General features: G+C 38.8%; 1 protein-coding gene across 6 annotated transcripts in view; it reads left to right on the top strand.

Moving 5' to 3' along the window:
* il1rapl1a (interleukin 1 receptor accessory protein-like 1a) overlaps nt 1-26,016 on the top strand; it is a 277,030-nt gene that overhangs the window by 69,121 nt on the left and 181,893 nt on the right. Inside the window, exon 1 of one of the 6 annotated variants that reach the window (XM_042427083.1) lies at nt 6,764-7,302. The exons of the other annotated variants lie outside the window; for them this stretch is intronic. The gene's annotated coding sequence lies outside the window, so the exon portion shown is untranslated. Of the gene's footprint in view, nt 1-6,763; nt 7,303-26,016 lie in introns of those variants that run through there. 6 annotated transcript variants of the gene reach the window in all.

Here is a 26,016-nt window from a genome sequence, read left to right as displayed (position 1 = left end):
AGCTGTAATCTATCCGTGAGAAAAATGCTCATCAAAAAAACTGACCTGAGCAGTTCTGCTATACTATCTCCCAGCGTTTCTCTGTCAGAGCTTCCTTTTGTGGATTACACGAGATTTTGCTTCAAGATTTCAATGTTCTGGGTCTCATAAGACTTGTGTATAAAGCTTCTCTGGAATGGTTTTTTCTTTTTTGCATTTCCAGGTACTGTATACTTCAGAGCCCTTTCATTATAATATCCTTTCATATGATTGTTCATGGAGTACATGTTGGCTTTGGCTGTGAATGCTCATCGGTAATCAATAATTAAAGCTCTATAGGGTCTCTGTGAGTTAATATTCAGGTCTGTATCTTCTGCAATCCTCAGGGATACAAAGGCTTTCTCTTTCTAACTATCCCTATCACCTCCTCCACCTTGCATTTCTATTTGTTTCCATCCCTGTGTTGGTGACTTTGTAACCTCTTGTTCTCAACCAGATCCCCTTGCCAAATCTAATACAGAAATGCTAACAAAGACAGACCACCACAAAAAAAAAAAAGGAGGGTACAACATGTAAAGCACACATGCACACTTATTCTTAACCAATTCCTGATTTGTCTTCTGTTATTAAAACCACGCTCTCTCTTGTGTATCATCTCCTTTCCCCTCAGAGGGTAGCTGCAGCCTAAATATGGAAATTTCAAAAAATATGTCAGTTCTTCTGCTGTAGCTCTGTACTTTCTATACTTCACAAAATCAAAATTTCAGTAGATGTATTTAGTGTAAAAGGGTTGATTCCCGGTAGACTACCGAGCTTTTTCCTACATAGAGAATATGGGATACGAGACCACACAACTGTACCAAATAATTAATGCTACTGGTCAAAGTAACAATCCAGCTTGCCACCAAATGTGTATCTTGTTTACATAACAGTGAAGCAGAAACATGTGACGACATTATCCATGCACTTGCAACTGTTTTTTTTTTTCAGCATTTTCCCGCTTATATTTCTACGATTTTGCCCAATGTAAAAAAAATAAAAAATAAAAATACCTTTCAGTATAATGCAATACCAACCCAAACTACAGCTTCAACAAAAGTCAACAAAAACAGAACATGATGAACTTTGATAGGATTTTATTCCAAGGCTGTTGCATTAAACCACATTATATGATACAGACATTTTTCTGGTATTACAGTGTACAAATTAAAGCAGTCATAATCTGGGCTGGCAGTAGATCAAGCTGTAAACACACACAATATTGACATATTATCACCTTATAAACATGTTGTGGTGCTAATCATTGCCTATTTACACATTCAGCACACAGAGCAACATTAGAGTTTATTTGGAGTTATATTCCTGGCCGCTCAACAATTAGTCTAATAGTCACTCTCCTTTTAGCTCTGTCGTTGGTCTAAAATCACTCTTGTGGGAAATATCTGGCTCTTCAGCTGCTAAATGTCCCACTATGTTCACCAGTTGCTAACTTTGTCTGTCTGATGTTTGGTGCTGGGCAGATAGAGTGTGATGGGTTTATCAGCCGTCTGCAGCTGCTGGAAACAACGCTGATGAGGGTGGTGAGAGTGAAGCAAAACAAGTAAAGATGCTGGCCAGAAAACCAAAACAATGAGCTAAAAGGTGCTAAAACACGCTGAAGGGAACTACAGAGTCGGGTGATAATTTTTTGTGGGTTCTTATCTCTGAGCATAATGTAAAAAAGATCTCCTTGGGTGGCATTTTTGTAGAAGATGAATTAATCTGTGAAAATTTATATTTATTGGTTTCACTACTTTTTAGTTTAATTTCATGTGCTTCCTATGGCCAGAGTAGGCAATAAGCATCACCTTTGCATCATTTTGAATAAAAACCCTGACTACGTGTTCTAATTTTCAACCCCCTTGATAACTGTGATTAGTATTTGGAAGCTAAAAGATTTTCTCTGAGGATATCTCCAGTGTGGTAAGGAGCAAGGAGCTTATCTGATAGTTGCATGTTTATCACAGATTGTGAGTATCTCCCTCCTTCTTTTTCCAAATATGACCCTCTGTAGGGAGCGTGTTTACAAATGACTCCCGCTCTTCAGACTTTTGATGCTGAAAAGCTCAGCGCTTGTTTTCCTTGCATCAGCAAGCGAAACCTCTCTCTCTCCACCTCTCTACCCTGACTAATTTGTGAGGGGTGCTTTCTGTGGTGATGAAAAGTCTCTGGCAACCCAACACTATAATTACATCTCAATTTGTCCATACTGCCATCCACCGGTCTTTGATAAACAGGCTGTTTGAGATTTGAGTTGTTATTTTAATGAACATCAGTCTCAGAGGAGATGTAAAGTGACTTTTAACACTTTGGGATGCGTGAAAGTAACAACTTCAACAACATACAACAGGGCTGCCAACTTTTTACTTCAGCCTGGAGTGAGCTTTGTTGACCCACTCAACCTCTCTCTGGCCTTAATAAAAAAAACAAGACAAATGACCATTGCATACCTGTCAAGTTAACATGACTGAAACCCGTGAGGTCAGTGATTGAAATCTGTGAGCCACCACCATCCCCCACACACGCATGAAAAAAAACATATGCAAGCATAATCGCCCCATAGAGATAAGAAGCTGTTCAGTGATGAAGGTGCTTACCTGCTGAATATTGAATCATTGTTGACTAAAGTTAGTATAACTGCAATGCAGACGCGGTGAGTTACACAGTGCAAACAATGTTAACATTGCAGTCACTCCAGCCTTGCTCCAATCATGCTCAGCAGGTTAGTTGCTTGACCACAAAATCATTGTGCTTGGCTGCTCCACCGGAACGCTCATTGCTATGATTTACACGCTTCCAGTTCAAACAGATGATGATTGGTGCGTTCACGGGCAATCCGTGAAAAGTACTGTTCTAACCTTGTTATGCTCTGCGCCTCAGCCTGTCTGAACTTGGAAAAAAAAAACTGTTGTTCCTTTAATTGGGTAAATCATCCTTTGAATCATGAGAGGATGCAGTTGTTTTTGATGACACACCATAAAATTATTTTATTGGAATTTCCAACTTTAAAATGTAATGTTGACATGGTTCAAAATGAAAACCATCATAGTGAAAATGTGTACTTCAGTAATAATAGTATTACCTTGTTCAAAATGAGCAATATAACTGGTTACATTATAATTTCTCTATATGAAATAATATAATGTGCTGCTAAACATTTCCATCCATTAGCATGTAATTAAAGGATTCCCTGCTAAGTAAAAGGGCTACCACTTTTAACAATCCCACCGAGAATCAACACCACAGTCTGCAGCTCTACACAGCAAAACAATGGCATCTTGTATAAAACCATGGGTAGCCTCTACCAGCACAGGAACTCACACAAATGAACAAATGTTTAACAAACGAAATATGTTTTTCTCAAGCGGCAACCTCCGGGGCTGAAACATGAAGCCAATGCAGAAGTGCCAAAGACTGCAGTTCCTCGAATGGCCACTTGAGGCTGGCTCCAAAAGCGAGTCAATCCCCATAGACCCTCATGTTAAAATGCCCAAATATACAGCAGAAATAAACATGTTCACAGCTTGGCACAGCTTGGCACAGCTTGGGGGGGTGGGGGGCAGACCAGAGTTAAAGGGCCAGTGAATATTGGACTTGGATTAAGCTCCAGTTCAGCTGAATGTGTAAGTAAGCAATTGTTTTGCTCAACTACATATGTTCATTACTGTGAGTTTGCTTCAGTCAGTCTCTTTTACTAATGATCAATAATTTTTAATGCAGCTTTAAGGCAGAAGTGCTCAAAGTGAGATGTGCAGACCAAAGTTTACCTGTGATAACCTCTAATTTTTATGACACTGGAGGGACAATCCTGCCAATCCTTTGTGAAAGTAGTTGTGACTTTTCTATATAGCTACCAGGAGAAATATGTGTTTTAGAATTAGTGGTATTCATGCAGTTTACAGTGAGAGGGAAATATCGGATTATACTAAGCTAATCAGATATCAGCTGTTGATATAATTTAATCCAATGTTATTGGTGTAAAGTTTTGTGATTTGATGTTTATTGTGTATTTTCTGCAAAATGTAAGTGTCAGATCAGATACATTGACCGTGTTACATATGACCTCTTTTATCATCATGTATTAGCAAGCTAACGTTAGTTTTTTCACTTGGTCTATTCAGCTATCTTACGCAACAGTTCCTGGCAGTTGTTAGTAACAGCTAATCTTTACATAAGAACTAGCTTGTGTGGAGCAACTGGTTTTAATTTTGTGATGTGTAAATCTTCTCTTAAAGTATGAACAGCTGGTGCAACTGGCTCCTGAACATGTCAACAATTGATCCAGATAAACCTATCCAACTTTACTTTTCAGGGAAAACATTTGGGAAATATTTTACAGTAACTAGCCAAAAATTTTTAATCATGATCAGATTTGTATATTCTTTATTTATGTTATCTGTAGTCTCAGAGCCTTCTTACAAACAAACAAATAGAAAAGAATAGATAAGCCTGTCATGGCAAATATGGAAGATAAATAAAGTGACAGATCCTTCTTACAAACAAACAAATAGAAAAGAATAGATACGCCTGTCATGGCAAATATGGAACATAAATAAACTAAGTTTAATCGTTGATGCTTTCCAGAGGGAAACAAGATGAAGGCAGACAAGTTGTCACAGAGCTGCTCTGCTGTCGTCACCTTTGTTTAGCTGTAACTAATCCAATGGAAAGAGTATTTTCCTCATTCAGGCTGATATATAACTGAAGAGAAGACACTGAAAATATCAAACATGATTACATCACGTATAGTTTTGGTTATCTTGACAAAATGCGCAGAGAGTGATGAATAACAGCCAGTGAATTAGCTTACAGATTCTTGTCAATGTTAAGGTAACGCCGCCAGCCATATCTGCAGCTGAGGTCTTCTGATGCATGCCTGAGGTTTTATTGGATGGCTGCTATGTTCTCAAGCCAATGTGGGGCTGACTCCACCATCTCTGTCTAGGCTCTGACAACCTCTCCCTGTAACTTGATATTCAAGCCTGTATATTCACAACTCCCTTGGGGTTCTTGAGCATTCACACTATCTCCCTTTATCTGCCTGCATCTGCGTAATGGTGTGACTCCCTCACACGTCAACACACTGCATCAGCTTCAGGTTCTTAGGTCTTCGCTGACGTAGAGCGGCTTCAATGGCAAGCTTTTTCAGTCACAGAAACAAGCGAACACTGAACTTCTGATGTCTTGTACTAGTTTTTCTCTCTTACTCCCTGACTCTGTGGCCTCTAGTTTCACAACAGTGTACTACAGTGGTATCTGAGTGCAATAAAGCTGAAAAGGTAGGGCTAATAGAAAATAATGAGCTACTTGTGTTATCCCTGTACAAACAATCTCAATTACTGATATCATTAACCTCACCACAGTGTAACAGAACTTTATTTGAGATCTGTATCTGTATCGATGTTTCGCCCCTGAGATCCATCAGCCTCAGACAAACAAATCATATTTATCTGCAGCTCCCGACAAAACTCTGGAGGAGAAACAGTCAATCCATCATATTTGAAATAAGGAGTCCACACGCTGGAGCTGTCAAATTAGTATTTGGCCTCTCATTTTGATTCAAGTATTTAACCACTTGTGTGTGCAGACAAAATAACAGTAGTCGAGACATGAAAGTGGTTATCAATTATGCCCATAATATTTTATAAAAGTGGCAGGAGATGTGTTGTATTATTCAGCAGGGTTGCATAACATACGTAAGCAGTATACAAATGTGAAATGCTCATACCAATCGTTAAAAAAACACAAATTCACTTAATTTATCACATCATGTCCTGTATAATATTCTCATTGTCTATATATAAATATATATGGTAGGGTTTGGTGACTTTACAGTGAGCTTAATTTTCTTTACAGTATAGTATTCTTTATGTATAGTCATTTCTAATGTCACAATAATAATTTAAATTTAGTTGTACGTTCTTTTTGTAGCTCCTGAAGAGTGAGTGTATGATATTATTGTCATATGGTATCAGTGTTATAGTATAGAGACTGTTAGTCTGGGCATACTATCCAGAGACTCTCCAACTGGGAGGGAAGAGGAGGACATTTGTCTGCTGTTGTCTGTCACAGCTGGTGATGCTGTTGTTAAGCTGAACTGTGTAGGTGGAATATACAGAACACACCTATAGTACATCAGGGTCACCACACCAAGCCCGCCAACAAAAGATTCCTTTAAGAACTGAGTAAATACACACCACTACGATGTTATTGGCTGTTTCTGCCACGTAAACACTGTGAAACTATAAGCAATATAGGCTTTCAAGCACCACTTTTGGCTATATTTGAGAACAGATTTTAAAAATACACATGGTAATGATTAAACAATATTGTAACGTCTTAGTTCATTATTGATCTTTTTTGTTTAGGGAGTGAACTTAAAAATATGTACAAGCATTATAGACATACTGTATACAGTTTGTGCTTCTAGAAACTCTGAACAACACACACATAAGCAGCCACTCAAAGATGCTTCCATCACTGACATTATTTCTCTGTCATACGTCTAATGATAGCAGTTCAGAGCCAGATTTAGCGAGTCTAGTTTGGCAACGCAGTTAAAATTTGGGGGGCATGTTGTTACAGTCACCATGCTCTACCGTTTTATTTTTGTGGTTTTATTTGTGCATATTTGTTGTTTTTAACAAGTCTTCTCTTCTTCACTACCTCTTTGTGCACCGTAGCCAAGGAGAAATGTTTTTTTTTGTAACCATGCGAGTGAGTCCAAGAATAATTCAGTGCATACAGTACACTGTATGCTTATTTATCTAAATGCAATCACAACAAGACCCTACATATGTTTTAATTTTAATTAAATGTGAACTTTTCTTTTATCTCCTCACCCTGAATAGGAGTCTTTGAAGTGAAAGATAAAATCACTCACCATCCTCCCACTTTCATATGAACGTTATTACTTATGAACTTTTAAAAGTACCATGACAGTTGCCCTTAATCTGGTTTGGTCTCAGCAGGTGGACTAGTGACCTGTCTTTTCATTATTTCTGCCAACAATCTACAGAACTGCTTAAAGTGGAAATATTTAAGTACAAGCACCTCATAACTGTAATTAAGCATAATACCTGGATAGTTGTACTTGCTTACCACTGGTAGGAGGTTACCGGTTGCCATGGATTCAGTCATTTACCGCTGTTTTATCTCTGCTTCCCAGCTCACTGGACCATCCACTTGTATTTTTCTTCTACTGTCTACTTTCATATGGGTCAGGTAGTGAAAAGGGGTCAGTGCTCCCATCATCAAACAAGTGAGCGGATGCAGCAGGAAAATGTAGGTAACTGCGGCTCTGCTTTTTGTTTCAGGGGGAACAAAAAAAAAGGATTGCTTTCAAGGGTTTTGTGATGAATGCTTCACTTTCCCTCTTGTTTTTTTCTTTTGGAATGTCCTCTGTGATAACCTGTTAAAGCTGTGTTGAAATGCTTGTTACCTGGGGACACCTGAGATTTAGCGCCCATAGCAACAAGTGTGTGCTGATCAGTGGTCACAGTGACATAGTGTTCATTATGTTTCTTGTGACAAGTCCCTGCTTGTGGCTGTACTTCTTCAGCCATTCCTCACTATCAGTATAACAAAGAAAGAAACAGAAAATGTCCAAAGTTAGATGTACACCTATTTCTGTCAAACAAGATTTTGGCAGTGTTGCTAACCTTGGCAACTAAGTCACCACACACACTGGAGCAGTTTCACAATATCAACCTTGCAGGGGGTTGCTGGTGGGTGGCTTTTTATATGAAGCACTGAATAAACTGTGCTAATATCATAGCAACAGATTTAATTACAACTTCAACAGCACAGTAAATGACGGTGGGTAAGAAGACAGTGAGGCTCCTGTCTTTCTAGTTGTTTGGATGACCACACACACACAATTAATCAGTTTACAGCAATGACACTGTTGAGGGCAGCGTCCGTCTCTTGTCTGAGGGCCATAATATTCAGTCTAAACATCATCTCCTGCTGTGAGAGAGTGGGATCAAAGTAGAACTAGAAACAACAAAAAGCAAATACTGAGCCAATGGAAAAATTGTGTTTTTTACTGTGACTGGCTGCACTTTGTAGTGGGAAACGGTGACTCACAAAATTAGAGACCACATTTTGGTTGCATTTGGAGTTGGAGGACAGACAGGAAATGAAAAAATAAGAGCAAAACCTCACTCTTTTGGAAACGTGAACATTGGGCCTCATGCAAGAACATTTTTGTCTTTTCCTAAACTTGGAGATGATTGAGGATGGCTTGTTTCAGCCCAATGAATTCCACCTGATTATTAGCTCATCAACACCTCTAAAATTGTCCTATAAGATGGCCTGTTTTGCTCCATTTGTGGGCATGTTTCATTCACAAAAATGCTACCAAAGAGCAAAAAGGAGAATTCCACTCCTGGCATCAGAAATCTGCAGACAAAGGCATAACAAATTTATCAGTGCCAGTGGTCATCTAAATATTAATACAGCTGCCAACGATGAGTCATCAGAGCAGCACTGTACTTCGACAGACATAAAGAGGGAATGGTTTGACATCAAGTTCGATGCTTAAAAATGTCTTCAGGTGCAACAGACGATGACACTGGACAGAGACCTGCATAAAGACCCTGAGGCAACTGTCGGAGTGAGAGAGGTTCTCTAACAACTGCTTAAATTTCTGTGCTGATATATGCCAATAAAAATAATAAAATGGGCTTTGGGTGGCATAACAGTAGCTAGTCCCCAGAATCACATTTTAAATATACTGTATTCAGAATATAAGAGATAATTAACATAGTGACACAGGATAAGAACTTGAAATAAGAAAATGTATTTGTCACTGTGTATATAAGATTAAGAGTGCAGCAAGAAGTGTGCAAAGGCTTACAAAGCTAATAAACATGCTGCAGTGGAGCTCTGTACCTGTCATTGTTTCAGCTAATGCTGTTTGTCACAACTTGGATACACTTCTGCTATAATGCTGGTCCTATAAACACTCTTCAAACTGAATCAAAGATGCTCTAACATAAAAACATCTCCACCTAGACATCTCACACACACACAAAACACGCATACACAAACTTTTTTGACAATAATGTTTTTTTTCCCCTACGTTTCTTGTACAGTAGAGGGTTTGTGGGTTGAGACAAAAAATTTGATCCTTTGAAACTTATTTTGAATTTTTGCGCATTTGAAGGCCAGAACTAAGTTGGAATAGTGTTTACTGTATCATCATTAGATCAAATATGTGTTCAGAGTCATATCTGTAGTTATGACAGGACAGCAGGTGTTTGGAGGTATGATGACGTACCAGAAAAGGGCAAACATTGTCCTGACAACAGTGAACAGCTGGTCTGGAGTGTAGCACCTGTGTGCCCGCCCAGCAATATGTCGGCCCTCTCCGGTACAAACTTCAATCACGCTTCAACAGCTGAACCAAAGCTATTAGTGCAAATGCAGAGAGCATCTGTCACAAATCACCAGGCTTACCTGGGCGAGATGATGAAGTATGGATTTTGGAGGGCAGGAGGACTCAGGAAAAATCATATATCTGCATATCTACCCTCTTGATTCTTTCTGTAAGGGTAAATGCTCAATCTGTGGCATTGAATTTACCTTGCATTTGTTGCACAGTTTAACTGACTCTGTGTGATCGAGAGTTGAAATGTTTGGGCAAATGTCCCAAAACGTCCCAAACAAACTAGTATACATATACATATACATGGTTAGTAACCTGGTTACTGTAAATCCAAGTATACATGTAACAGATAAGTAAGCAGATTTCTCCCCAACCCCCAACCTTATTTTAGAAACATGGTTCACTGATTTTAACCGTATTAGTGATAGAAGTTTTTTTTGGTGACTTTTTGAGTGTGTGTCTGTGTTGGAACAGACTGACAGTACAGTGAGGAGAAGTAGGCAGTCAGACAGACATATTGCACTGAACGATATTTTAATTAATAAGTAATTTCTTAAGACAATCCAGTTAGTACACTTACTGACAATATAAGAAAATCCACTTTGTGGATGCACTTAAAATTAAAATGATAAAAGCATAAATAATGGTGTATTTTATATTGTGTTTTTTATTGTACTTAGGATTAATAGACTAACTTCTAGTTGAAGTAGTTTTGACTATTGGTATAGTTATTTTAAATGTACTTGAAAAATTGTATTGATATTTTTAAAAGTTTGATATGAATGAATTTCATCAGCGTTTTTCATGATAGTTTATGAAAATCCACTGTTGTTGAACAGTGAAACACAATTTTAATATATTTTTCTAACAATTACATTTTGTACAAAAAATTAGAATGCACGTCAAATGTACTTATTGATATTTAAGTATATTTGAAGTATATTATAGTATACTTCAGTTTTATCTGGGCCACAGGTCAGGCATATGGATCATGACTAAGCCTTGGATTTTTATAATGTGCATGTTTTTGTGCAGAGGAAGTTTAGAAAAATCACCTGGTTTAAGGCAAGACAGCTCAGTCCTGGTCTGTGTTCATGTTTGTAGCTGGTTTAGTTGTGCGACAGCTTGGCAGACTCAATAAATTTGAACATCCTAAATATCAGGTCCTGTATAATGTCTTGAATGTATAATGATTTTCAGTGAGGAGCTTGGCAGCTGTCAGTCAAAATTAATTTTGTTATGGCCAGCTCAATGCTGGCTTTGGATGGAAAATGCAGCATTTCATTTTATTGGGCTATTTGATAAGCATCACTGGTTTTCATTTTGTTGAGTCTGATTAGCTGTTTCTGCATCAACTTTACTGGGACACATAAAGAATGAGTGCTTATGAGTAAACCTTTGTCAATACATTATAGTCAAATATCTGCCAAAATGGCAGGAATTTCATCACACTGCAGAGGTCGGGTGGCTTTGTGTGTTTTTATTGCAGTGCCTCTTAGCTTCATGTATGAATGGTTATCCTTATAATCATATCAACAACATTATGGAAAAATGAATGGTAGAATTAGTTTAGTATGAAAATCATATCGAAAAAATGTTGCCAATCTTACATACGGATAATGATGCAACAGGTGCAGCTGCTCCTCACAACATGAACTAATGAACTAATTTATCAAATTGTACCTGAATTTGTTGGAATATAACAGATATATAGTTCTTAAAGCCTTATTAAAAAGTCAAATGTCCATCCAATTAATCACCTCTGGCGCATATTTGGGCCAGAGCCATGGATTTGTTGTGGTGTATGCTTTTGCCCTGATCCCAGTGGGGTAAAAACACTTGGTTTAAGGTTAAAGCCTCTTCGATCTGTTCCTGCATGTTTTTGTCTAGTTTAATGAAAAGTGCAACAGTTTGTCAGACTCTACCATTAGGACTTTGCTGTTCAATAAGTGTTTGTTGGCTTGTGTTGATTTTAATTGTGCATCTTGGCAACAGCTGCTGCTCTAGCTGGTTAGTTTTGATTCATGCTGCTTTAGATGGAAGATGCATCACTGTCTCATAATTTTCCAAAGGTAAAAACATATAAACAGATGGTACAGTATGAAGTGTTTCACGTGTGCTTTGAGCCTCTCTTGATTGGCCAACTAATACATGTTTTTACTTTTTAAATCCTGTATGGGTACATTTCACATATGAGTGAAACAATATATTTTGCAGGCATCTCATATAGGATTTTGCACGTTTTTTAGCACAACTTGTATATGTGTAGTATTTGTAATAACTTGCTGTTTGAATTTCATATCAGTAGCAGTATTGAGGGTGAGGTCTATGTTTAGGTCCTGGCACACTAAGCCGACGTGTCTGTTGAGCCTTGTTTGGCTGAATGACACCTGTAGCGTTTGTGGTGTATCCACCATTGATGGATATCCAGCACTGATATTCAGCCTTAGTCAGTGGCTGTTTAAATCTGAGCATGCAGTGATGCAAACACCATTACTACAAACCCAATACTTACAACTTACTACTGTAGCAGTTTCTTCTTACACAGGTGCAGAATGTTCATGCAGGTTTAGCCAGCTGGTAGTCTTTGTGGTGTGTTCAAGAGCAACTTTTAACAGGGCGATGAGAACCAACACATCAATTGGTTTGTGTCTTCACTCATTTTTTTAAGTTGTTGTGGTGTGTCAGGGGCCTTAATCTCGTGGTCTGGGACAATCATGCAATTTCACACCATCTGCAAGAAGAAATGTATTGGTGTAATCCGGATTAGTGTTCATACTGCTACTAGCTGCTGTTTCCCATTAGAATTCAGTGTGTCATGTGCCATAAACAACACTGTGAAAAAGCCATTCGAGTGTCCCATCCAAATGAAGTAATTTTCTTGTTCTTCAGAGAGTTGTTTGTAAATAGGAACCTGTTCCATATTGAGGCTCAACATTTTTCTAAATTAAATTTGCTTTTGTTAATTTTGAACAGTGTCTCTCTTATAACAGACTCCAAGATTGGAGCCATTCATTCCCATGAAAGCTACTCAAAAAGTTTTCTGTCCTCTCTTCCTAGCGTACTTCATAGTACGGCCTACAGTACATGCACATTAGAGATGATATCAAACACACAAAAATGTCATTTTTAGGCTCTGTGAAAGTGTTTCAAATACTAAAGTGTACAAAAAACAAATGCTGGTCTATACAGTAAATGCCTTTTAGGCTGTGAGGCATGTTTTTATCATTGCACTGCAATTGGCCACTGGGACAAAGTGGCAGCATGGTTGACTTGCCACACTTATCCAGCACTCTTAATAAATCCATGGTCCCTACACTCATTATTAATTAAAACAGTCATAGAGGGGTGTTCAGACATCAGCTCAGTGCGAAAAAACGCAGCCCTCCAATTCATTTCAATGGGGGCAGGGCGTTTACACAGCGGGGCTACCGGCGCAGACAGCTCGGCAAAAAATTGTAGCGGTCATCCAACAAAAATGTTGAACCTGGCTCAACTTTTGCTGCAACGCAACCTGACGCCATCTGGCAAGGTGCTACGTTCGACCAATCACATACATGCAAGCACACATCCCTGGTGGATTATTTTGCAACGTGAAAGCCATATTTGACTGTTTTCCTTGCGATCGTTGCGACGAAAGATAAAATAGTTGCCACCGAAAGCATCATAAGCGATCTCAAAATCTTTAAAAAAATACCTACTTAATCCTGCTTACCTTAATAACATTTATTGTAATCACAACTTCCTGTTCAGTCGGCCTACAGCGAGTTCTTTCTCCTTTAGCTGTTGTTTGCTCTCCATCTGTGGACCGAGGAAAGGTCAAGGGTTAGCAGTGTTAGGTCAGGACATGGCCACTGTATTTATGGCCTTTCTACGGTCCATGCTTTAATATGTCAACACAAACGAGGCAGGATTGAGTGTGTGTTGACAAGGGGCATTTTTCACTGCTCCCTCTCCTTCCCCTCCGTCCCACTGTTCAAGGTCCAGACACTCTTTTCTGGCCTGTGAAAAAATCTATCAAGGACACATGGACGCCCCCCAACAGACACTTTTTTTGAGCAGGGAACATTTTAAAGGGCAAACCAAGGAAAGGAGCTGAATAACATGCTTGACAAAGTAAGAGATGATCAATCTTTCATCAGCGTTGGGGCTGACTTTTCATTAATGGAGTCCTGTGGAGTTTCTGCTCCTAATTACTAGACTAAGAGTCCCACTGGAATATTAATAATACAATCCCAGAGTAAGCTGTCTATCCGTTCCTTAATGTGACTGCAAAAGATAGGTATGTATGTCGGTCACATGAGTGTCTGCGTTGTTTGTCAGTATGTGTGAGAGACGGTGTGGTTTTGTGTTCATAAAACCACAAAATCATCCTACTATCTGTCTTCATCGGAGTCATTCTTTATCAGTCAACCCCCTTGAAGCTCCTCTTCAAATCCATATGAAGTCTGTAAAGCAGCCATATTCGATAAAAAATAAAGTCACCCCCCTTTACCCCCAAGGATTAATCCTGATGGTTGTGCAGCAATAAGTCAGAAAGAAGAATATCTGTCCAGCTTTCAATAGATATTTTTCTGCTCTTGGCGATTTGTTTGATAACACCAGGATTACACCCCCATATATCAGCTATATGTATTCAACCACCTTGAGATCTTTGTTCTTCTGTTCAGCCTTCCAGCCATACCTGTAAGGAAAACGATAGATGAGGACAATATCTATCCCTTCTTCCTACAGTATGTCAATCTGCACTAGTCAATGTAGAGGAAATCCCATATATTTAAGTTCTCCATTCCATCTTGCAATGAGACCCTCAGAGATTAATCAAAAGCCTTTGATAAAGTGGAATTGAGTTTCTATGACCCACAAGCTAGCAAAGTGTGTTTTTATGTGATGGGAGGGTTAGTTGGTCACCACAAATCACATTTGATCAGATAAATTTATGTATGTGTGTGACAGAGGTTTGCCGAGCAGTATCAAGGGTCGGAGGTGTGTTTGGATGAAAGTTAAATTTACAAATTGCAGACTAATTCATGAATTATCTGTTTTGTCCTCCACCTCCTGATGTAACAGCGTAGATGAGCGAGATGTGGGTAGAGGCAAACAATCCTCCACAGCTCCAAATTACCATTGTTTTCTAGAGACTCCTAAATCACGCCCACTTTTAGGCCATCAAATCAAATCAACTTAATTTGACATCATACCCCACCCACATATTACATTTTACTCATAAATACATCACATTACTGAAGCCAACTGTGTTCTAACTGCCATTTCAGTAGGACATGAAAGATAAATAAATCCTTTAGACTCTTCAAAAACATATCAGAGTGTTAATTTTTAATTTGTTCCTCAATATTAAGACTAATTATATATATTAAGACTTACTCATCTTGTATGACATGTGACAATTAAAAGCTTTTTAGTTCATTTTTTTGTGTTGATGTTTATTTTTTATTTATTTTCAGAACAACACATTCATATTTTTCATGCATTGTACAAGACACTCAAGGTTATATGTTGCTTTCTTTCTTTTCTTGTGGAAATTGAGATGCATTCACTGTCCAGTGGATGGAGATTTTTTTTGGAGGCACATGCTTATGCACACTTTTAACCACTTTGTAATATACATGAAATTAACCCCCCTGTGTGACAGGGAATTAGATTTATATCACTATGTGCTCTTGAGACAAATTACAGCACTGGAGGTCATTGATCTGAGGTGGTAGGCCAGTGGTAAGCCTTCTCTCCAGGAGAGTGTACAGAGACAAGCGAGGTCTCTGTATTTCCCCATCCCCCTCCCGCTAGGCCTTCTCTGATTAGTGACGGTAAAAATTGACTTTCTGTCTGGTCACAGAATGATCCGTGCACGTACAGTGCATTAGGTTTTACATCACTGTGATGCTGGGTAGATTTAGCATTTCAAACTTCTCTCTTGGCCTCTGTGAGTGATGATTGCAGCTCTTATAAACAAAGGTAGGAGTAGAGCTTGCTGTACAATACTGCTGCCTGATGGATATACTGACTCACCATTATACACTGACTCACTGAATTTTTCTCCTCATCTTTATATTGTTTATTGCAACACATAAATTGTTCTACTGAAATTTTGAATAGTTTTTCTATAAAAAATCATTGCATGATTCATTATGGCATGTAGAAAGTGACTGTAATAAGTAAGAGCTGATACCGGTGTACGGTCCTTGTCTTATCTTGACTTTATCACATGACGATAACCTCTGAACTGACCCTAGAACTCATTTATTAGGGGCTGTAACCATTACAAATCAATAAGTACATGTAACCCATACTTAAGGTATGTTTGGGTCCCATTTATATGTTATTTACTTTGAATGTTTAACTGATTTGAATGGTCAACAGTTATTTTTCATGATAATCTGCAAACACTGAAAAGTATGAGCCTTACCCAAAGTTGGCGAGTTGGATGAAGTCCTTTTATTTATTTTTCACAGTAAGCAGAGCAAGTCTGATACTGGTTTTAATGTTTTCAAAATGGCTGCATGGCTGCAAGCATGTTTGCACTCCATTAACCCTGATACTAAAGCACTATAGTGTATGTGTATAGTGTATGACATTTTAACTCATCACACATGCCTATAAACATCTGTCCTTTTGGTCCATTCTTTGTTGCTGATGTTTTTCGATTCAGGCTCGAACATTGCCATTTTGAGTAAAGAAGAAGAAGAAGAAGAAGAAAAACAAGTGAAATCCTACTACTACAGTTTGTTTATGTAGCCTACAGAAGTTTTGTGGACTCATCAGCAGGGTGGCCTCAATGAGACAGGAGGTAAAACGGCCTGTTTTTCTGTAAATCATGCAAATATATTCCAGTAGGGCCACAGACTAAAAATATGAACCTGGAAATGTGCATGTTATGTCCCCTTTAAATTTTCCTTCTTCAGCTTCACTGACCGAGGCAATTTTCTCAGAAATATAATGGACAGGACCAAAGGAGTTGGTAAGTTTTGGTGCAGCCGAGGGATTAAATTGTGACTATTATTGGGGTTGTTGGATGCCGCTGTGTGCAGGCAGCACACTGACCAGCACTGCACCCACTGGGGTGATGTGTCTCCAGAACATCAGGGGTGAGCAACCCTTTAAAGTTCTGCTCAGATTGACACAGCAGTTAAAGCCAAACCGCAGGTCAGAGATGAGTGGGCTTTTGGAGTGCATACACACGAACACACACTTAAGATTACTTCCAACACAAACAATACACAGCAGCCCCCCTGCTTTACACTGCATTGCACATGCTTTACCAGCAAGAAGGGGGAAACACTGAAACTGTGGAGGCAGAGTAGGGATTGTTGATAGCGGAGAGCAACGTGTAGACAGCAGGTTACCTCTTCATCTCCCTTGTCTTTGCCCCGTCGTGCATCACAGTGTATATCGGTAAAGCGAGTGGGATGCTGATTCATGCTGGCAGAAATGGACCAAGCAAAAGGGAGGGAGAGACAGAAAGAGAGGAGGCCCTAAAATGGCTCTGAACGTGTGAAAAAGTACCCTGCCAATACCGGCCATAAAACTTGAGCGACAGCAGGCACAAACCCATGAATCAGAGTGTGACAGGATTGCAGAGTTCAGTATGGCAGACACCAGATTCAATCAAACCAATACCTAACCTTCAGCATGGCTTCATGGTGACTGGCATTACAAGATCTACAAAGCAAGAACTGCTGTGAGGAAATGAATGATTGTTTCCTGGTAAAATCGTTTTATGTTTTTCTTTAAACCAACTGCAAAACAATTGTAAATACATGGCTAGATTAGATGGACACTGACTCAAATGGATTTTATTGAAGAATGCTATCCACAGAATATAAAGTACATCTGACCCCAAGTAAATTACTGTAGAGGGGAAAATTATCATGTTAAAACCATCTTGCTTTATCTTTATTTACTCTAAGGTTAAGTGTTAAAGCTGCACAGTTGCAGAAAGTTCACAGGCTCGAGCATTTTAAATCTATTAGATACAACTGTCGTGCATGAAATGACTCTAAACAGCTATCAGCTTTGGATCCAGTATCACAGTAGTTTCATTCTTCCTGTGTCTTAACATTCAGTGTATCTCCTATATTGAAAGAACCACCTCAGGTAATTTGATGATGAAGTGCATATAGATTAATGTTGCTGTTGATGGAGCACCCAGTGGGAGTGTGAATGTGAGGTGTTTCCAACAGCTTGCTTTCTCATCTAAATCTTCTGAAACCTCCTACAAGCCCACAGGGAGACAGGAATATACCGCCTGCCAGAAGAAGACAATAGAGAATGGCCAGAAAGAGTATCATCTCATCAATCTTTGGCTCACTTTACGGTTTCTGTCTTACTGAAGCAGAAACATATTCTTTTTGGTCTTTAAATCATGAAGTTCTCTGGCTTTACTGGCTACCATTAGGCTTTATTTTTAGAGGCTTATGTACTGAGAGCTCTACAAACTTTTGCTAACAAATTCCAGATACAACTAGATTATACACATGACATTTAAACCCTGTTTTTGATTACATTTTTATTCTGTCAATATTAGATCTAATATATCAGGAACATTCTGTGTCTTTATGTAATACTGAACATAGAGCTTTCTAATACAAGCATATATATTGTACATAGTTACATTGTATTTACATTATAACAGTCGTTAGATCTGTTTGCATACACCTGGTAGCACAAGAATGTCATATTTCCATCATGTTATTTTTCTGGCCCTGACTAAAAATATCACCACCAGCTCTTTATCTCGATTAACCAGCTGCAAATATTCACAAAATGGCAGAGAATGGAAAAGTGTATTAATTCATTCATTTTCTTTTTCTGATATTCTGGAAATTTGGCCAAAATTTGCACCAACTTTGGATGGAAACCTAGCTCTAAACTGCCTGAAAAGAGCTCTTCTTTGCTCTTCTGGTTCTTAAAGTCTCCCCTCCTCTAGAAGTACAAGTCTCCTCTGACATTTGGTAAGATTTATTGATGAGTCATCATTATAAAATAAAACATTATACTAGGAATATGAATAATTGCAATAATTAATAATTACTTCAGATAGCACATGTGTAACTCTAAACCTTAATCCCACATTACAAGTACAGTATATAGTTTTCCACTTCATTATTATTACACAGGGGGCAAGTTTATGTATTTAAGTTTGTGGTCATATAAAGCTAAAAGAAGTGTGTCATCCATTCTTTAACTTTAATAAAGATGTTATACAGAATTTTCCTTTGTCTTGACCTCATTGGAAGACTACTGTGATATCCCTTTCAGACTAACACAGTGCTGAGGGTTAAACCTTCAATGATATGAATGAATGACTTCTCATCTTCTGGCTTTGTGAACCTCCTTTCAGTACTGCCCAGGATATCATGTACAGGAGTTTCACTTAAGGATGACATTTGACTGAATGTTAATGATGTATAAATGTCTTTAAATCCAAAAGAGAACTGAGATTTAACAGGAGTCTCATATCAGTGTTACATACCCACCATATCCTGTGTGAAAGAGATATAATATGACAGTTTTGTGATGTACATTTAAGTATACAAAGCTTTACACAGCTTTGATGTATGTAATCATAAGTACAATTGTTTGCCGCTGAGCCTCAGCCTTTAAAGTGCCTGAGCTACTGTATGTCAAGCTCAAACAAATGGCCATTTGTACAAATCAAAACCTTTCCCTTCACCAAAATCTCTGCCTTTGTTTCGGTGTCTCTCTTCTTGATCTTTATTTGAGGGAAAGCTGCTAACCATTTGTGTTGATCAGTGTTTGACACATAGACTCCCTGCTGTTAATTCATGTGTCAGCACATATGACCTTAATGTCTAGGCTCAATCTTCTACTTAAAAAAAGAAAAGAATTGTCTCTCTGTCTTTTGTATTCTTGCTGTGGCTTGCTGAGCGTAGCATTGATGCAGTTAATGAGAAAATGCACAGCGGGAGTAAGACAGAGAGAATTATAACTTGCTGGCCTAGATTAGAAATCTATAAACAATCCCTCAAGAAGCAGCACGACTTCCTGTTTTCCTGACACCAAAGCTAGCCTTACCCTTGAAAAGTGAGGAATGAAGGAATTTATTCACAAAGTTGTTCTTTCTTTTTTCTCTCTCTCTCCTTCTCTACCTTGCCTCTGTTGACTTAGACATTACCTTGAATTGCAAACATTGTGTGTTAATATAGCGTATAATGTGACACTAAATATGCAGATCTGTATAGCACAACACCTGATTTCACATCTGAGTGTCAAAGTGCCATCTGTGGGGTCACCTGGGGGCCCTGGCCTGATGTCACAGCGAGTGCCGGACAGAAACATGAGAGAAGGAGGGAGAGGGAACAAGAGCGAAAGAGACTGTGAAAGAGAAAAAGGGAAGGAGGTCAAAACAGCCATCCTGATATGTTTGGTTACAAAGAGGGGGCTCAACTTTTCAAAGCAGACAGAGAGTGGCAAAGAAAATACAAGAGAAGTTTGTTGGAAATAAATGAGTGGATGGATAGAGAGAAAAGGAGCAGCAATCATACGCTTAAGATGGAAAGCTGAGGGACTCTACTGAATAAATGAGCTGCAATTACCAAGTTTCTGCAGTAATTACTACAAATCATATTATCAATATTGCATTGGTGTTGGCTTTTTGACACTACTCCCACTGTTCAACACTTTTTAAAAAATTTATAAAATGCTAGAAAAATGTCTTTATCTGAATATTCAGTCTGCTTCACAAGAATTATGTCAGGAATTAAGAGTCTGGTCAGACCAAAAAAAAAAAAAAAAAAGTATGAGTGAGAAGAGGGGAGCATCTGAGAAAGTGTTTATGAGAGCACATCTGTGTGTGTGTGTGTGTGTTGGTGTGTTTGTTTGCGTGTGGGGAAATTGGATGACAGCATGTTTGTCACTGCAGTCGCACTCCACTGCTCTGGAGTGGCACTGCAGATGGATGTCTCTCAAATGCTTCAGTGAGCTTGCCAATTCACCAGCTGAAACAGATGCTAAAGCAGATATATGCTGTAACTGCTATTTGCTTAACTTTGGTGATCGAGGATCCACTTCCTATAGCCGTTCTCATGGGAAAACACTCTCACAAGCAAAAGACAATATGTATTCCCTCTTTAGCTAGTAGCATGACTCGTGGCAATATCAGACGGACGATCCAACACTTTTGTCCAGGGTGAAATATCTCCACAGCTATTATGGTTCGCCATTAAATGTCATACAAACGTTTGTGTCCAGCAAAAGATAAATCTAATGAATCAGTTCATTCCAGTATTCGGTTCATGACAGGATACTTCGAAAACTTATGACCAAGTTCCCCTCAGCCTCAGCTGTACTCTGAGATGTTATCATAGACTGTATATAAAGATGGATGTAGTGAGGTGTGACGTCACCCATTGGTTTGCGCTGGAGCTGTTTGAAGCCCAGAGTTGGTTGCTGCTTACGGCCGGTGCCATCTTTTCTGTTTGGAGCCAGGACCTCCCAATGAAGGAATGTGTGGTGTTGCTTTTCATGCTCTGGAAACACACCCCCTACCTCAGACCAAAGCTAGCTTACAGGGAACACTGACTAGTGCACAATTGGGCTAACATTAGCTCCTTTAGCTAAATTTGCTAACAGGGCAGATATCATAACCAAATACCATTAAACTTCAAGTCTACGGGGCCTACGAACATGATTTGTGACATCACATCTAGTTTGGAAGCTAATCGTGGTCCAGTTTGCAACTTAAACACGTGTGATTTGGAAACTTGAAGCCTCCAGTGCACTTACACTGAGAATGGACTTTACAATGAAATAGGAGATATCTTGTGTCCAATACTTAAACTTCTGAAATGAAATATATTTGCATATTTATAGATTCTAGATTTTTATTGAGGGAGGAGTAAATGCCATTTTAAGGATTTTATCATGGTAATTATACTTTTTTTAATGGAAAAACCCTATCAGACACACATTATTGTTCCTAGCAGAGTATTTTTATATGTCTTAATACATGTCTGGAGGGAATCTTTAAATATTGCGACAATAGTCCGACGCAGTGGGAGTCCCGTAGCTGGGACTCCCACTGAGTAGGGAGTCCTCAAGTCTGCAGTTTTTACTTCTCTGTATTCCCACCCATGTTTTTTTGTGCACATTTACAATTTTTGTATAAAACAATATGCATTGAAAGGAAGCAGGTTTTTATGCTTGACTGTGGTGAAAAAGTTCCCTCATTGAAAAAGAGAAGATGCAGTAAAGGTTGATGGAAACAAATTTTTGCTGCCACTCACTCTTACAGGTCTGCAACCCACCACATTGTGACAGCCTTGGTTTAAAGTAGCCTAATAGCCAAGGACCTTTGTTGCATGTCAAACCCCCCCTCCTTCTCTCCCCTCGTTCCTGTCAATAAAGGCAAACATGCCAAAACAAAAAAACCTTCAAGTCCAGACAGGGACCCTTGCGTTTCACCCCGTCTCTACCGACATACAGTAGCAGCTGATAAAATCACCAAAGACTACATGACAATCAGGTGGGAGGCAGCAATAAAATGGAGTGATATGTCATAATTGCTTTATAATATATATATATATATATATGTGTGTGTGTACACATATAACTTTATCAATAGTGTAATTTTGTCACATTCTTTTGTAATTATATTATGTTCTATATGTAATAAATTGTATGTGGTAAACAGTAGTTGATAGAAACACACTGATTGATTTTATTTTGCAAAAATGTGAGAAATTACTTGCACAACCTTTTAAAGGAAATTATTTTTTCAGAGAATCATACATCACATTATTGGTTGCCTGATTATTATTATTATAATCCTCAAATGAGAAAGTGATAAAACACAATAAATCAAATAACCATTCACAATTACTGTAGAGTGATGTCAGTGTGATATGGAAATACAACCAGTAATGCATGAAAAGGAAGGCTTTATGGTGTCTCCAAATGTATTCACTGTTAGGTGTCTTTTTCTGAACAATCATAGGGTGTTCTACATTTGCATGTTCCAAACAGGCAGGGCTCCAGCGTTGGCTGTGGCCACCACACTGGAACAGATGTCACACCTGGTTTGTGTGATCTCTGTTGTGTGGGTGACCTCTTGGTCTCTAAGCAACACGCTTGTCTCATGGCTGATGGCCCCTGCAGATGCAGAAGCATGCATGTGTATGTGTATGCAGAAAGGCTTCGGTTCCTGTGAATTAACTCGCTTGTGTTTGTGACTTGTGTACTTGCATGCATGTGCATTTGTGTCTACTTTCCTATGCACACATACAGTATATTGGTTTTCTCGACTGAGCAGAAGCAGAACAATCGAGCCTGATGACTACAGAACATGATCATATATATGAGAAACATTACACAGTGTTACAGAGCTGATATGAAATGAGTGCAGCCACTTTAGATACAAATAAAGCATCTCGGGCTTCTCCACATCCCCCTCAAACCCCTCTAGACTATGATGGTATTCCTGGTTGTCCTCTTACTGTTACTAAGAAAGCCTTGGAAATCCTTTCTCCCGGCCCTCCACCCCCAAAAGACACACACATACACATACCCACACACACAAACTGATACAACACTAATCTCCCTCTCACAGTCTCTAATGGAAAGGATTCAGCTGAGTAGCTTTGGAGGAAAAAACAAAAAAGAGAAGTGGAGTGCGAAGTGAGAGAGCGCAGAGAAGGAAGGTGGGATTTTCAGAGAGCAAGGGCACAGAGGCAAGAATAGAGAAACGAGTTTGTATGTCACAAGATCATACAGGCATGAGAGAGAAAATCCAAGGTAAGAGGGAGGGAGGAAAGGTTAAGACAGAACATGGAAAACCACAAGGAGAAAAAAAAAAAGCATGTCACCAGAAAAGGATTTCACACGTCACATGAAGCTGAAGACAAAAACACTTTTTGGAACTTATCCGCACCTACACAATCAGGGATTACTCCATCTATCCGCACGCAGCGTATGACAAGGCTCTGCCAGGCTGGCCCAGCAGAGATAACATACATATGGAGCATGAAACACATCTGGTGGTGCATAGAAATGATGCACATGACACAGATGTGTGTACATCCTCTGAAGTATGCTGTGAAATGAGATGTTGTAAGGCCCATGAAAGTGATTAGTGCTGCTTTGACAAATGAGCAGAAAATGGCCGTCTTCACGTATAGCATCAATGTTAAGTATGCACAATCACATTTTCCCGTACACATCTGCATGCATGCCTTTGAGAGAGACTTCAGGGCCGCCCCTTCTCTCCTCTGCTATTGTCCTACGTATGTGTGGACACAGCACTCTGTATTTAGGAATGCGTGGGATTGGAGAGAGCAGGGAAGGTCATCGGGAAAATGTAAATTAGTTGAATGAATCAGCCGATCCAAATGTAGGCTGTGCATTAAGTTATATAAAGGCCATGTTCCAACAAAAGAGGACACAGCATGGTGTGGATCTCTCTGCTTTAGGGATGATTGAGAGAGCCGATTGTGTTGTGCCAGCGGCTGACAAAATGGACTGTCATTTTTTAACACAAAAATACCAAGTTCCCCTTGTTTTAAATGACCTTTGCCTCATCTGCTGATAAAAATGAATTACCCATGACAGAAAGTAAAAGCTGAGTGTTGCACTATATTGTCATAAAGTAGCCTACATACTGCACATAGTAATCACTGCCAGGGAATTTTGTTTTATAAAGCAATACTGTATTATCAACAGTGCTTACCGCAGGAGCTTTATACAGTATGTTAATGTAGATATGCAAGGCATTTTGGGAAATAATTCATAGCAGGTAAAATATTACAGTATGGTAATATTTTACTGCAACTTTGATATAGTAAATAAAACCTCTGCAGAGCGTCGTGGTAGCTGAATGGTTACAGCGCATGCCACATAACCACAACCTCCCTGATTCGACTCTGGTTTGGGACCCTTGTTGCTTGTCAAATTTAACAGCAAAACACGTTGTTGGTCTGTGCACTCCAGAACGCCTGATCTGATGCTCCTATCATCGCAGTATCATTTGTCCATCTAAAATCATCCAAATCACTGTCGAAAAATAAATACGTTTCATGATGCGACAATCTGGTTAAGGTCTGGTTAGGCAATAAAAGGTAAGCTACTAACTTAGCTAACATTAGCTAACATTGATGGTACTGTGGCAGCATTTATAAACTTCAGTTTAATATAACTAACAAAATATAATAAAATATTTAGAGCTATCGTTATCTTACAGAATACACACCGGGCAGGGACGACAGAGGGCAAGGTATTTTTACTTATGATGAATTAGCAATAAATTGAAATATCTTGTGCTGAGAGAATATTGCAGTAAAATGTGTTGTTAGTGTTGTTAAGCAAACTTTTCTTGGGAGCCAACATCTATAAGGGCATACAACATTATCTTAAGTAATGATTCTGTGTGTGTCTGTGTGTGGTATTCTGCCTTGCTGTCTGCAAATGTCTCTGTGTGTTTACAGGCCTGTCCATGTTTTTGCCTTGGTCTGTGTGCGGTGGTGGTCAATGTGTTATGTGCTGGGGTTCTTATTAATGAGATGTGGCCTGAGGAGTGGTCCTAATGTGTGGTCTGACACCCATTTATTCTAATATTGGACATATTGACTAGCATCAGGAGGTTTCCATGAACACAGGTTATTAATCACATGTCCCTGGTAATCATACAGGGCGCACGACATTGTGACGGACACAGAGATGAAATTGCTGTGTGTGCGTGTGTGTGTGTGTGTGTGTGTGTGTGTATTGCAAAGCATAGTGGCTCATTATCCTTCTGTCAAACACAGTCAGAGAAGGGCTCTTCTCTCTTCTTAAGAGTAGATGAGAATAAAAGCTGAGAAATGATTTGAAATGAATACAGCGACAAGCACACACACACACACACAGTGTACAAGTATTGCACTAATATTACGAGAAAAAGATAAATATAGAAATATATATATTTAATAACAGTATATTTGTGTAATACATGAGTTGTGTACTGGTGACTGACTCACACACTTCACTGTGAACAGAGATTATAGACGACTTTGGGGTCTTGCAGGTTGTTCTAAAGCAATTCATTCATTTATATTTAGCTGGGCAAAACACTGGGATTAGTAAAAAGCTTTTCCAAATCAACTGAACAATACATCAAACATATCAAATGATGATGACCTTCATTAATAGATATTTCAATGGACAAAAAAGGGATTTATACATTACATGAAACAATCTATAAATAGATTACAGTGTGTGATAACATGATTGTATATTGTGTAATATATAAGTGTTGACTGGAGAGCAGTTTTTTTACTGTATGGAAAAGCACTTGAGGCATTTTAAAGCATTAAATTCCACAAATCCCTGATTGATTAACAATAGATCAATTAATACATTCCTAACTAATGGCTCATGTAAATCAGTTTACCTTTAGCATTAATGGAAATCCTCAATGACTCTATAGAGCAAAAAACCAATGTCTTTGCAGGCGGTTAAACACAGCATGATTTACTCTAATGGCTGTATCAGTTGAAGATACATTACATACATGTGCTTCCACATGTACACACACACACTCTTTATATAAGATTACAAAAATGACACATTTCTGTACAAACACATGCGACTGCATTCAC

The sequence above is a fragment of the Thunnus maccoyii genome, chromosome 11 (assembly GCF_910596095.1).
Source record: "Thunnus maccoyii chromosome 11, fThuMac1.1, whole genome shotgun sequence".
NCBI lineage: Eukaryota > Metazoa > Chordata > Actinopteri > Scombriformes > Scombridae > Thunnus > Thunnus maccoyii.
Note: the sequence above shows the minus strand (reverse complement) of the source record. Positions and strands in the feature narration are given on the sequence as shown.